Genomic DNA, 15,685 nt, shown 5'->3' with positions numbered 1-15,685 from the left:
TATGCATGGTATTATGTTTTAGCACTAAACACTGAACACTGGAATAATGAGGCACAGACTAAATCACCATTTGACACAAGTTATAAAGTGTTAACAATACCCCCCCCCCCCCCTTTATTTAGGAAAATAAAAAGGTGAATAAAATAAATGTACTTTAGGACCTTTAAATAAAGACAAGTAACAAGCACTTCTCTGCATACAACAGCAAAATAAAAACCCTCAGGGTGTCAATCTGAGATCCCAGTTCAATAATATTTGCTGAAATGTTTATTAATTAAAGCTAAAGCCGGTATAACCCAAGCTAACCCTACATTGCAGGCCTTTTTCTATGCTTGTGAACATGGAGACCAAACTCAGTGGTGGCTTCTCTCAAAGAGCAAATAATAAACTAAAAAGGAACCTTGGTCCAGATGAATAATAATGCTAACAGAAACGCTCTACTCTATGACTACTGTGAGGGACAGAGCCAACCAGACCTGATGGACTCCTTTCCTGGCCTGATCCTGGATCCTGGTTTCCTGGAGCAAAGTGAACCTCTGCTCTCCAGCCCGGACCCACAGAAGATGGTTTTATTCACTATGGACCAGAAAACTGTTTATATTCCCGGTGGCTACTTCGTGGGGCCTGGCCACCCAGGGGCCTCTGGCCCTCAGGGCCCATGGCCGGGACCACTTCAGCGCGGCTGGCTGCCGGCGGAGCCCACGGGCTCGTCCCTGCGGCTCTTTGGGGTATCGGCATTGCGGTGGCTGGGGGATTTCCTCGGGGTCATCTCTCCTATTTCCTTGGGGGGTGGGGTTGCAGATTTCCTGTGTTGGCCCCTCTTGGGCGCCCTGCTTTGGGGGCCCCTTTGGGAGTCCGTGGTTATGGGTCCCCTGACTCCTGCTTCTGTGCTCGGGGAAGGCGGGCCTTTGGTTCTCCACAACCACTATCGAGCTATTTCCTTCTGGATAATTTTCACCTAAACTAGTGCACTCTCACAAACTCCCACAGGTGCAGGTTCCAGGTATTAAGTGTTCACTTATATAAAGAAAGCCTGTAATTTATTTATTTATTTATTTATTTTCGTTCACTTTCTTTTTTCAGGTATCACTTTACACATGTCAGCTTAAATAATAATACATATGATTTAGCAAAGGCATCAAGGTGTTACTCGATTGTATCTGTTGCTTTATGTCTGTTGGTTGTGCTGTTGTTTTTGCGTCTCTCTTTCCAGGTGATGGAGCAGACGGAGGACGTTTTATCATACTCTCCCTTTTATCTCTTCTTTCTTTCACCTCTTCTCCTTCTTTTTTTCTCTTCTTGTTCTTCCTTCACTCTCCTACTTACCCAATGTAGTGTCCATATAATTTGAAATTCTCCCTGCAGGAATCACAATAAAGCTATTTACATGCATAAATTAAGCGGAGCATTATGGCGAAAGCTGTTTGCTCCACTCGAGAAAGCAAAATCTGTCAAGCTCTATTTGGCACTGAGACATGAATTACTATTGCCACATTGCTAGACAGGACTCTGGAAAAAAAAGACTGTTTATAGAGTCTGCTCTAAAGTAATGACTCAAAGGCAGCTTGAGAACCGCGCAGTCTGTCTATGGACTGATAAACTTGCTGGCAGAGCACCCCAGTGGAGGACTTTATATAAGCCTCCAATTAAAAAGAGAACTGGTGATCTCCAATGGAGGATTTTACATGGTGCCATCGCCACAAACTCGTTTTTATCCGTTATTAATCGGGCTGTTTTAATTGAGTGTCCTTACTGCAGTCTGTCTGAAAATGTTTTTCATGTTTTTATGGACTGTAACAGACTAAAGACCGTTTTTAGCCTTTTAACAAATGTTTTTAGTCTTTTTGGCACAGTTTTTACAACTTCTTTATTTATTGGAGGAGTGTGCCAAAATAAAAGTAATAAGCCAAAGGCCAGACTTTTAAACTTTTTAATCAGTGAGGCAAAGATGGCCATTTATTTGTCCCGTAGAGACAGACTGCAGGGGGGACCTCACCTTGATGCTGTGGCTCTGTGGAAGTGCAACGTTAAAGCCAGGATTAGGCTGGAGTTTCACTTCCACAGAGCCACGCAGAACATGGAGGATTTTATGCAGTTGTGGGGTTTTAACAAGATTTTATGTGAAGTGTCTGAAAGAGGAGAACTTCAATTTAACCAGCTCCTTATTTAAGTATTTTATGTAAATGATACTTGTTTTTAAATAAATTGTTTAATTGTTTGAACTTTTTCTTAAAAGTCAAAAGTCTTTTTTTTTTGTTTTAGTTTTTTATTGGCAGATGGCAACCAACTTAAGGTGTATTGGGGACATAAAAGCTCCAAACCCAAATCTGGAGCTTTTATGTCCCCAATCCATCCATAGTCATTACAATCCAATTTATGATGTTTCTAACAGTCTTGCAGCACAGCCTTAGTTGGATGACCATAATTATGTCCCTGTAGATTTACCCAGTACACATACATTAGCTTCAATCTTCTTAAGCTAAAAGGAAGCTCACCAGTTTAACCTGCAAAGCAGCTAAAGAAGATGATCTGAAAGCTCCACAACATATTGGTAACCCTTGTGTTTGTTCACTATCATGTTTTCTCCAATGACTGTCAGCAGCTGCCATATATGCTATACACCCATAATCCAAGGAAGATCTCATGAGAGCCTGATAAACTGCCAACAGCACTTCTTGAAGCTCCCCATTCCTGTCCAGAAAGACATCTCAACAAATTATTAACTTTTTACATTTGTTTTGAACTAATTCTATCTGCTGTTTCCAAGTTAACTTTTCATCAAAGATGACCACTAAAAACCTCACTTTATTCACTTGTTCTAGCTTCAGATTATAAAGATTTAAATTAATGTAATGCCAGTTCAGACGTGACAGATCTGCATTAATTCGGGACGTGACGGACTGCATTTCCCTATGATGCAATGTGGTCAAAATGGCCACCAACTCCCATCATGCAACACGGCCCGAAAATGGCCGCTGCCCTAACAACGGAGCGGAAAGATAATGTTGCTAGGGAAAATGCATAGACATCATATACGTAGACGCCCCATTGTACGCTGCCGGCCGCTGGGCCGACGTGCCTACATGGCGGCCATCTTGGGTCAGACCACAGATCAGACATCTGCTGTCAAAATGAATAGGAGGCAGCTCAGATCTCATTTTAATCATATGTTCACAACGCTCGTGACATTTCAGACAGATTACATATATTTATTCAGAACCAAAACTATTTAAATTGAAGTCAAACTGGATGAAAAATGTACATGCACTTACATATTTTGCAGTTATATATTAATCTAATATACACACACAATTTATACACACATAAATTTCTCTCTCTTTCTTCCTATATATATATATATATATATATATATATATATATATATATATATATATATATATACTGTATGTATATATATATATATATATATATATATATATATATATATATATATATATACTGTATGTATAGGCTATGTACACAGACACCGATCTACAGACAACAGCACTGATCTACATAGGAGCAAAACTATATACAGACAAGTGAGAGCAGAGGTGCTCATAACAGCATTTAAAAATTATATATTACAAACCGCAATCTGGGGGGAAATAAATCAACAAAAAACCTTACGCATCTAAGAATCAAATACATTACAAAATCATAGCAAAAACTGTATAATATCCCCCCCACCACAAATCATGTCTATCCAGTAATTTAGGACCATTTTGTTTGTTTTTGGTGTTTAATGTACTTTTCTCTGCTTCCATCCCTGCTACCCATTAGCACATATTGTGTTTATGCCAGAAAAACTGTAACTGTAAAGCATGAGGAATATCTATTATAAAATCTTACTTATGGAAAGTAATTCCCCAGGATCTGGTTTCTAGTAGGCCTATCCTTTTATTTGCGCACCCATAAGCGGAGTAAAAGTCAGGCTTCCTGGGACGTAGCTCTGGAAGTTTGCTTACTTTCAATACAAAATCGAAATTATATATTAAGTTAGACAATAATTTAATTTCATTCAATTGGTCCCATGTAGCCCCTAAAGGGGTGACGTTTCAGTCAGTTGATTTATCTGGAAATCGGGTGAGAATTCACCGCATTCAGAGTGTCTGAAAACATAAAGTACATTTTTCTGAATTGACTTGTATTCTCTCTGAGCGCAGCTAGGTCTGACCTAAGATGGCCGCTCTGTCGGCACGCCTCTCACCCGAGGACGCGGCGTCTACGTATTCATGTCTGTGGGGAAAATGTATTTATTGTGGTCACGCACGACAATCTCTCTTCTTCCCTGGCACACCGCCAACCTGAGAAGTCACGCAGCTGCTACTCCAACCCCCCCCCCCCCCCCCCCCCCCCCCCCCCCCCCCACCACCCCCACGCCACGTGCTTAAGTTTCTCGCTGGGCCGAGACTTTTCGAAGCAAACTTTATTCCCTGCTTTGTTTACGCAGGAAGTCGACTTTAAAAAGTACTTTTAATTCCCTCTGATCAAAAGACTGAGAGCCGCCTTATCTCCCAGTGATCTAAAGAGGACACCGCTTTGTCTGGCCAACAAAGCGACTGTAAGCCCGGAGGAAGAGACGAAGGAGCCTCCTCATCCCGTCCCAGCTGCTGCCCGCTTCTGCCTACATCCACGCAGTCGAGACGCATTCAGGACGCCGCGTTATTCGGAGCGCTCACGGACCCAGCCCGGACAGCCCTGATCCACAAGTAACGGGGTTCTCCCCTTTTATTTCTTTTTCACCCACCGGGTGTTTCAGAAGTGCCTGGGAAGGTTTTAGGGACTTAGTAAATGCTTTTTACTCCAAGGCGGAGTGTTTTAACCGTTGAATATCTTTCTTTGTGTGTGCATGCCTTTTACAATTGATTTTTGCTGTGTTTGATTTTGTGGTTCGTAAAGACCCCGCTGCGGGTCCTTCTGTAACTCTTTTTCCAACTTCTTCCATCTTTTTCCGTCTCTTTGTTCTATCTTTCCTGTCCTTATCAGGAATTTCAATCTTTTTGTTAGAGCTCATTTTGCGGTTTGTTCAGAATTCAGAGCTACCTCCTATCGGAGTTAACATCTGATATTAACACAGAGACATTATCATTGGATTGGTGATAAGGAATAAGGATTTAAACTCTAATTGCAGTTATATTGGGGTTCTCACAGTCTGCCGGATAAACCTCGTTGGTTAAAATCCGACCAGATCATTTATTCCAGCATAAATGAGTTCATAACAGCTAATTAATTAATGCATTAGTAGTATGAATCATTACAAGCTTCTAGCTAACATCACCACCATTTGAACTATATTTTGTTAAGGTGGAATTTTAAGTTGAATGATTTATTACTTAAATTATAATACCAAATTACAATTAATAATAATAATAATAATCATATTCAAACAGCACATTAACTTTCTTATGTCTTCTATAAAAACTAATAACTTGGGACTTTGCAGCTGACATTCTAAATCCCCATTTATTTGCCCAACCTTCCACTTTCAAAATGTCATCCTGCATCTTTTTCTGCAAATATATCAGATTATGACCCCTCACCCACAGAGCCCCATCATCTGCAAATAAAGATTTCCCTATACTACCATCTATCTCATCAGAAATGTCATTTATTATAATATTAAAAAGAATTGGGCTACACACACTGCCTTGTGGGCTACCATTCTCAACAATATATCTAGTAGAGAAAGCAGCCCCAACTCTAACTTCTATTACACTACCAAACAGAAAATCTAAAACCCAGTTAGAAATCTGACCACTTATGCCAAGTTTTTCTAATTTAATCAATATTCCCTCCTTCCATAACATCTCATACACCTTTTCTATGTCAAAGAACACAGCTATCACTATTTATTTATTTATTTGAGCTTTCCTTACTTCTGACTCCAGGCACAGAACCGCATCCATCATATTTCTCCCTTTATGAAAACCACTTTGAAAAGGACAGAATAAATGTTTACTTTCAAGAAAATATGATATTCTATTACAATTCTCTCCATTGTTTTCCCTAATTGAGATGTAAGAGCTATAGGCCTATAGTTTGAAGGCTCTGCTGCATTTTTACCTGCTTCAACACAGGAATTATAACTGACTGTTTCCATGCTGCAGGAATAATCCCTGTCTGCATAATCAGATTAAACAGTTTAAAAATAACAGTCAGAAATATATCATTTAAATGTTTAAGCATTATATAACAGACTGCATCTTTTCCTGGTTTCTTCCTAACTAGAGCTTGTGTGTCTTTGCCCTGGATGAGCAGAGGCATCCACTCCTAGAAGAGGATCCTACTTCAGGCTCAGGGAGAACCATAGCGGACACTGAGCGTTCTCTGGTGTGGAGAACAGGTCCACTGCTGGCCTGCAGAACCTGCTCCAGACCTGAGAGATCAGGTGGTGATGGAGGGTCCAGTCTCCCTCTGGACATGATGTGCGCTTCTCTGTTCAGGACAGCGGGGATGTAAACTGCTCTGATGGAGAGCAGATTGGTGCGTTTCCAGCACAGCAGCTGTCTGGCCACCTTCAGCAGCTGAGCTGAGCCACGCCCCCTTTATGCCGCTGCTGTGACCCTGTTGTTGTGTGGATCAGAAGCTGCTGGTCCCGCAGCAGAGGAGCAAAATGCTGAGTCAGCTGCACCACCTTTATGTGGAGAGACGTGTGTTCTGTGGCGGGTGAAGCATCTCTGCAGGCAGGCGCCTCATATGAGGCAGAGCCAGCGGAAGCAGCAGGTGGGCCGCTGACGTCATCCCTAGCAGCCACATGACGGACAGAGCTGTCACTGTTTGGAGGTGTGACCCGGCGGAGCAGCGCTGACAGTGTCTGCTCTGGGCTCTCATGGTGGCCCAGTTTAGCTCCAGCCCAGAGAAACTAGCAGCTGGGATGGAGAACAGAACTCCACTTTATGGAGAACCCAGCTCTGTCAGCTGTGGAGCCAGAGCTCTGGTCCACACCGCTGCTTCCTCTCTGGACCGAGCCAGCAAGAGCAGGTGGTCCACATAAAAGAGGATTCTCATCCCTGCAGAGCGCAGCGGCATCTGGAGAATGTGCGTGGAACCAGAGAGGAACCCAATGGCAGGCGGTTGTAGTGACAGGGAATCCCCTGGAAGGATAAGCGCAGATACTTCCTGTGTTTGGGTATGATGGAACATGGAAGTAGTCCTTCAGATCTATGGAGGAGAACCAGTGGTTCTGGTAAACGTTCTCCAGCAGCTGTCTGACTGTCAGCATGTGGAACCGTCTCTCTGTGATCAGAACCAGTAAATAAAGGGAATAGTGTTGTGATCTTATGCAGTGCAAGTGGGCGTGGCATAGTGGTGGTTCCTTCCTGGTTTTGTGGTGCAGCTGCTGGCAATCCTGAAATCAACCAGACAGTATTTAACCCCCTGAAACCAGACAGCAGGCGCCAGTTTGTTCTTCTTGATTTCGTTTGGAGAAGTTGGATTCTGCTCAGATCACCCTGCCTGCCTGCCTGCCAAAAAGCCAAAAAGCCAAACAGCCAAACCCACAGCCGAAGATACATGCAAGTAAACTGGAGAGTTTTGCCTTTTTTCCAAGTCCAAGTTTGCAAGTTCTTGAAGAGTCTAGTCCTGTGAGTTTCCATGTGCAAGTTAACTGGAGAGTCTTGCATCCCTTTGTTTTCCTTCCCTTTTTGGAAGCGCCTTATGTTAAAATAAATTATTATTTATTTTTACATCCTGAGTCTGAGTCTGCATTTGAGTCTGTACAAAACTAACCATAACAGAACAAACTGGCCATCATGGATTCAGCAGACTCAGCTTTTTTTCGTCATGCACTAAACTCCCAGGAGGTGTTAATTGGTAGCCATGAACAAGAGATTAAGGAATCTAGACGTTTATTGCAGTTACTCAACCAACAAATGGAGGAGTTAACCCAGAAATTGGATCAGGTGGTTAATCACCTCAACACCAGCAACGCGGCTACAACCACTTCTCCTGCCACTGGAGCGTCACCCTCCACCACCACTTCCGCTGCTGCTCCTGTGGATCAGGTACCATCCCGAGAGCCATCTTTTCCGCTGCCAGAACGATACTCAGGTGATGTAGGAAATTGTGACCGTTTCCTATTCCAGTGTGACCTAGTGTTCCAACAACAGCCTTCCACCTATGCTTCAGATAAAGCCAAGGTTAATCTGATATTGGGTAGTAGAGCCAATATAGATGGCCCATCTAGCCGGTAGAGCGGCTAGATGGGCCATGGCATTAAAGGAACGTAATTCAAGTGTTTGTTCCAGCTACACAGAATTAATCTTAAACATGCGCAAGACCTTCGACCATCCTGTTCGTGGCCTCGAGGCAGGAAATAGACTATTCACCTTTACTCAAGGCAATCAATCTGCAGCTGAATATTCCATAGACTTTCGAATATTAGCAACTGAGAGCGGATGGGGAGAATTAGCTCTGCAGGCCGCCTTTATTCGAGGTCTTGTTTCAAAGATCAGAAACCAAATTGTGCTACGCTCTGATTTAAAGACCCTGGATGAGATTATCGCATTAGCCATCCACATTGACAACACTCAGCGGGAACAGATAAGAGAGAATCCCAGCCAGAGAAGGACCAGTAAACTTGAGAATCCACCTTACAGGACATCCATTGAGTCATCAGATGCATATAACCACCAGGTGGCATCCCTTAACCATTGGTCTCCCCAGGATACCAGTGAACCCATGCAGCTGGGAAGAACCAAGTTGACCATGGCGGAAAGAAGTCAACGCTTTCGAGATAAACTATGTCTCTACTGTGGCGAAGCGGGACATCTACGCAACAATTGCCCAGCGTTAAACGAGCAGACTCATTAATAAAGGGAGGATTATGGGTGAGTCATGCTATCAATAAATCCTCCAATTTTGACCGGATGGAATTGGATGCCACACTCATCAGGTCTGAAGGCCCCATCAATCTGCGTGCCTTAGTGGACTCTGGAGCAGATGATAATTTTATTGATGAGAGACTGGTTGAGACTGCCAATCTACAGACGGAGGAAATAAAGGATCCTCGTGAGGTCAATGCCCTGGATGGACGGCACTTGGCTCGCATCACACGGATTACTACACCTCTTACCCTGCTACTGTCTGGCAACCATAGAGAGGAAATTCAATTGCTGGTTATTTCCTCACCCAATGTTCCCATAGTTCTCGGTCACACCTGGTTGAAGATTCATAATCCACACATTGACTGGTCTTTGTGTACTGTTGCTAGCTGGAGCCCGTTCTGTCTCTTCCATTGTCTACGCTCAGCTATTTCACCCACCAATTCTGTCCCAAGAACACCACATAAACCACCTGATCTCTTCACAATTCCTCCAGAGTACCATGACCTGAGTGAGGCATTCAGTAAGGCCAAGGCCCTCTCTCTTCCTCCTCATCGGCCTTATGATTGCTCCATTGAATTACTGTCTGGAGCCCCCTTACCATCAAGTAGGTTGTTTAACCTTTCTCGTCCTGAACGTTAGGCTATGGAGAAATATTTATCCGAGTCCCTAGCGGCTGGTCTTATACGCCGTTCATCAGCCCCTGTTGGAGCAGGATTCTTTTTTGTTAAGAAGAAAGACTCTAGTCTAAGACCCTGTATTGATTACCGGGGTCTCAACAATATCACTGTGAAGAACAAATATTCTCTGCCCCTGATGGATTCAGTTGTGGAACCTATATGCAAGGCCACAATGTTCAGTAAGCTCGACTTGCGTAATGCATATCACCTTGTGCGTATCAAGGCTGGTGACGAATGGAAAACTGCATTTAACACTCCCCTAGGGCACTTTGAATATTTAGTGATGCCGTTTGGATTGACTAATGCTCCTGCTGTTTTTCAGGCACTAGTGAACGACGTTTTGAGAGATATGCTTAACCAGTTTATCTTTGTCTACTTGGACGACATCCTGATTTTCTCACGCAACATGGAGGAACATGTGAGACACGTTCGGATGGTTCTTCAGAGACTTTTGGAGAACAAACTATATGTGAAAGCTGAGAAATGTGAGTTTCACACGTCATCCATTAAATTCCTGGGTTATGTTATCCAGAAGGGAAAGCTAAAACCTGATGAAAGCAAAATCCAAGCGGTGACTGAGTGGCCTGTTCCTAAATCCAGAAAACAGCTCCAACGTTTTCTAGGGTTTGCAAATTTCTATCGTCGATTCATTCGAGACTACAGTAAGGTGGCTGCACCTCTGACTACTCTCACTTCACCTGTCAAGTCTTTCACTTGGAGTCCACAGGCGGATGAGGCATTCGCTAGACTGAAGACTCTGTTCTCCTCAACACCCGTTTTGGCGCATCCAGATCCTGAGACTCCATTTGTGATGGAGGTTGATGCGTCAGATTCCGGTGTGGGTGCTGTACTCTCTCAACGGACATCTGGAGAAGGTAAATTACGTCCATGTGCCTTTTTTTCCAGGCGGCTCACTACCACAGAAAGAAATTATGATGTAGGGGACCGAGAACTTTTGGCTGTGGTAATGGCACTTCAAGAATGGAGGCACTGGCTGGAAGGTACTGTGGAGCCTTTTGTTGTGTTCACCGACCATAAGAATCTGTCTTACCTGAGAACCGCTAAGAGACTTAACTCTCGTCAGGCTAGGTGGTCTCTGTTTTTTTGAAGATTTAACTTTACGCTTACTTACAGACCTGGATCAAAGAATACAAAACCTGACTCGCTGTCCCGCCAGTTCCAGTCGGAGGAGGTTGCTACTGAAGTTGGCACTGTTCTTCCTACATCACGTATGATTGGTGCTGCCACATGGGATGTGGAAACTGCCGTTAAGGCTGCTCTTGCCGACCAGACTGTTCCTGATGGAGTTCCGGAGGGCTGTCTGTTCGTTCCTGTGGAGTTACGTTCCCGAGTCCTGCAGTGGGGTCATGACTCTAAACTTACCTGCCATCCTGGATTTTCGAGAACTATGTCATTCATTCGTCAACGCTTCTGGTGGCCGTCCATATCATCTGACACCAAGACCTACGTTTCGGCCTGTTCAGTGTGCGCCAGGGGCAAGGCATCACATCGCCCGACCACAGGTCTTCTGCGCCCCCTCCTGGTCCCCAGCAGGCCTTGGTCCCACATCGCGTTGGACTTTGTGACTGGACTTCCATGCTCGGCAGGTAAAACTGTCGTTTTAACAATTGTCGATCGTTTTTCTAAAGCAGTTCACTTTGTCGCCCTCGAGAAGCTGCCTTCGGCTACGGAGACCGCTGATCTAATGGTGCAGCATGTCTTCCGTATTCATGGATTACCGGTGGACATCGTGTCAGATCGCAGACCCCAGTTCTCATCCATGGTTTGGAAAGCTTTTTGTCACTCAGTGGGGGCTACTGTTAGTCTGACGTCTGGTTACCATCCCCAGAGTAACGGCCAGACGGAAAGAGCTAACCAAAGCTTGGAAGCGGCGTTACGCTGTGTGTCGGCAAAGAACCCTCTGAGTCCCCATGGGTTGAATATGCCTGCAACTCTCTTCCCAGCTCTGCAACGGGAAGGTCCCCATTTCTCGTGATGTTTGGCTATCAGCCGCCACTATTTCCGGAACAGGAGATGGAAGTGGCGGTCCCCTCGGTCCAGGCCAACATCTCCCGATGTCGGGAGATATGGAAGGAGACTCGTTCATCGCTAATGAAGGCAGGTGATTGCATGAGAGTGGGTGCAAACAGGCGAAGGATTCCTGCTCCTCTTTACACACCTGGTATGAAGGTTTGGTTATCGTCACGGGACTTACCCTTCAAGTCGAATCCCGTAAACTGTCGTCTCGTTACGTTGGACCATACGTAGTGGAGAAGGTCATCAATTCATCAGCTGTTCGTCTAAAGTTGCCTGCAGCTTTGAAAGTGCATCCTGTGTTTCACGTGTCTCTGCTAAAGCCTGTCTCAAATTCTCCCTTAAGCCTGTTAGGATATCAACAAGGTCAAGTGGAACGAGCTGTTTATCCCAGAACTGCATGGCACACTTAGATGGCACTGACCCAAAAGATTGGCACATATCTATCAGATACCACCCCGGAGGTGACACAGCTTCCCTGCTGATGTCACAGTTTGGATGTGTACCGCCCTTGTATGGGTGTGTCCCGAGATCCCTTTATAATGTTTGTGTGATGAGCACTCGAGGCCTCCTGCCGATCAGGGGCCCATCAGCGCTGGTGTGACTGTAACTATTTCTCTGTCTTTACCTAGATAAAATATAACTAAAAGCATACTTGTCTGTTTTATGCGTCCTACATTCAGGGTGATAAGTAAGTGGGGGTCGCCTGACTGGGTAAAACGAACTGGGTCCACCGAGGGTGCTTCACCGTAGACACGGCACGGTGAAACAGTAACAAGCCCTCCGGCCGACCCCCCTCCACCCCCCCGTATCATTGATGGCGGCCCGGTTTTCACTGTGAAGAGGATTATGGAGGTACGCCGGCGTGGACGTGGGTTCCAGTATCTCGTTGACTGGGAGGGTTATGGTCCTGAGGAGCGGTCGTGGATACCCCGCTCCTTCATTCTGGACCAGTCCGTCCTGGAGGACTTCTACCGGCTCCATCCTGATCGCCCTGGCTGGACGCCAGGAGGCGCCAGTTGAGGGGGGGGGGGTTCTGTTGTGATCTTATGCAGTGCAAGTTGGCGTGGCATAGTGGTGGTTCCTTCCTGGTTTTGTGGTGCAGCTGCTGGCAATCCTGAAATCAACCAGACAGTATTTAACCCCCTGAAACCAGACAGCAGGCGCCAGTTTGTTCTTCTTGATTTCGTTTGGAGAAGTTGGATTCTGCTCAGATCACCCTGCCTGCCTGCCTGCCAAAAAGCCAAAAAGCCAAACAGCCAAACCCACAGCCGAAGATACATGCAAGTAAACTGGAGAGTTTTGCCTTTTTTCCAAGTCCAAGTTTGCAAGTTCTTGAAGAGTCTAGTCCTGTGAGTTTCCATGTGCAAGTTAACTGGAGAGTCTTGCATCCCTTTGTTTTCCTTCCCTTTTTGGAAGCGCCTTATGTTAAAATAAATTATTATTTATTTTTACATCCTGAGTCTGAGTCTGCATTTGAGTCTGTACAAAACTAACCATAACAAATAGAACCCCGTGGAGAACACTGCGGTCAAGTGAGCCCTCACTTGTTTTTGTTGGTCACGTAAACACTATGGATTACGGCAGTGACGGCTGAGACTACTTTTCAAAATAAAAGCAACATTTTCGCAGTGTATCGACCAAGTGTTTTTACACATTTACATCAGTTATATGACATATTTCTTTATGCTTTAAGTGTCATTTTTTCAATTATTCTGGTCTGCTGGTGAAAATGGAAATACAGTATATACTTTGGTCACACTCTTTAGCCTCAAAAACTACTCAAATAACTTATTTTGTTTTTACAGGTGACTACTTTCACTTACAGATGACAGTTGATGATCTCCAGAAGTCAATCTACATGATTTGGGATTTTAAAATAAAGGCCTTTAAAAATCTTAACATTGACTCAATTTGACCTGTGTTGTTGTAAATGTTGCTATAGAATTGGACGTTTTCTGTGAATACTAAAACCTCAGCATGACAATAGAACACCTCCCGATGTCGCTCAACAACTGTCATCTAAATGTGATGTGGAATTTCAAAATAAGAGCCACTTGAAATCTCTACATGTTAACTCATTTTGAACAAAGTTGCTGTCACTCTAGCAACAAAACCGTAGATAATCAATCGATGCTGCTACTTCAGCAGGATAGTAGAACACCCCCAGATGTTGCTCAACAAGTTTTAGACAATTCTGATGTGGAATTTCAAAATAAGAGCCACTTGAAATCTGTACATATTAAGTAAGTTTGACCAAAGTTGCTGTGACTCTAGCAACTAAACCGTAGATAATCAATTGATGAGTCCACTTCAGCATGATAGTAGAACACCCACAGATGTCGCTCAACAAGTTTCAGCCAATTTTGATGTGGAATCTCAAAATAAGAGCCATTTTAAATCTGTATATATTAACTCATTATGACCAATGTTGCTGTCACTCTAGCAACTAAATCGTACATAATCAATCGATGCTTCCACTTCAGCATGATAGTAGAACACCCACAGATGTCGCTCAACAAGTTTCAGCCAATTTTGATGTGGAGTTTAAAAATCAGAGCCAATCAAAATCTCTACATTTAGTCACTCTGAACCAAGTTGTCAATGTTGCCACTATTGTGTAAGTTTTCAGAGAAAATTTTAAAATAAAAGCAATCATTAAGATTCGCCCTGGGTAGGTCAGCAGCACATCACCCCCACTATAAACCGTTTTGGTACAGAGTTTTTGCCTCAGCAACCAGCCGGGCGCCTGCCGCTTGGGCTGCTGGTACCTATCACCTGCTTCCAGAGTCCCACAGGCCAGAAGGCCAGACAGGACTCCTTCAGCTTGACAGCTTTCCTCATCACCGGTGTCCACCAGAGTGGCCCACAGAGTGGGGCCCCGGTGACCTGCGACTGCGCAAGCGTTACATTGCGTTGATTTGTTCCATTCATCATAAGGGGTCTTTGGGCTGCTCTTTGTCTGGTCCCTTATCTAGGACCTGTATGTCTTGGGTGATCCTACTAGGGTCATGAAGCCCTTGACAGCATAGCTCCTAGGGTCATTGAGGCACTCAAACCCCTCCAACATGATAAGGTGGCAGTCCAGGGGAGGGGTAGTGCAATACAGTTACTCTTGATAACAGAATTAATAGCTGTCATGGTTTAGTTTTGGTCTGGTTTTGTTCCCTGTTATTTTCCAGTTCCTCCTCCTCTCACTTAGCTCACCTTCCTCTCCCTCAGCAATCAGTCACACCTGTTAGGCATTAATTAGTCAGAATTCACTCCACCTGCCAGCCTCCCTGCATAAGCCTCCCTCAGTATTCTCTTTCCCGGCGGTTCGTCATCATTCTCCACTCACTCAACGTCTGTCAGCTTCCTTTGCGTCCTGTTTAGTTGCTGGAGTTCCTGCCACCTCTGTGTCTCAAGTGAAGCATCTGCTCGCTGCTGGATTTCAGGCTACCTCTCTGCTTCAAATAAGGCCTCTGCTAACTGTTGGACTGCCTGTTACCCCTGTGCCCCAGGTTTGCTCTCTGCTCTTTTGCTGGACTGTCTGCTACCCCTGAGCCCCAGGTTTGCTCTCTGCTCTTTTGCTGGACTGTCTACTACCCCTGTGCTTCAGCAGCCCTACATCTCAAGAACTCTCTCTGGTCCTCCAGCTCCTGCTCCCATCTACACCCTAGTTCCAGTCCAGTACAGCCTCTCTGGTTTGCTCATCCACTACTCATCTTTCTTTCAATAAACTCTCAGAAATAAGCTCCGTGAGTGTGTGTGTGCTCTGTCTGGGTTCATCAAGACAAATCACAACAATAGTGGTTGCCATAAAAGATAACTTACCCGGAAAAATAACGTATTTTATGTTCATAAGGAAAAATAACAGTAAACGTTTGTATACTACATAATGTTACAGTGATTGCAGATTGTTCCTTCTGTCACTGACCCCACTCTGAAAGTTTACATGGCCTAACACTTTGTGGCGGAGTTGCTGTCATTCCCAAACACTTTAGGTATCACAATTCCACGATGGAATTCACTGAGCTCCTGAGAGCGACCCAGTCTTTCACAAATGATTGTGAAAACAGTCTGTGTGCATAGATGCTTGATTTTATACAACTGTGATTGGAACACCTAATTCCAATAATCTGGATGGGTGAGCAAATATTTTTG

The 15,685-nt window shown here is 44.4% G+C and overlaps 1 protein-coding gene across 1 annotated transcript in view; it reads right to left on the bottom strand.

Moving 5' to 3' along the window:
* LOC118559841 (NACHT, LRR and PYD domains-containing protein 12-like) overlaps nt 1-15,685 on the bottom strand; it is an 84,468-nt gene that overhangs the window by 47,466 nt on the left and 21,317 nt on the right. The window lies entirely within an intron of this gene.

Source organism: Fundulus heteroclitus, unplaced genomic scaffold (assembly GCF_011125445.2).
Source record: "Fundulus heteroclitus isolate FHET01 unplaced genomic scaffold, MU-UCD_Fhet_4.1 scaffold_349, whole genome shotgun sequence".
In the NCBI taxonomy this organism is placed as follows: Eukaryota; Metazoa; Chordata; class Actinopteri; order Cyprinodontiformes; family Fundulidae; genus Fundulus; species Fundulus heteroclitus.
Note: the sequence above shows the minus strand (reverse complement) of the source record. Positions and strands in the feature narration are given on the sequence as shown.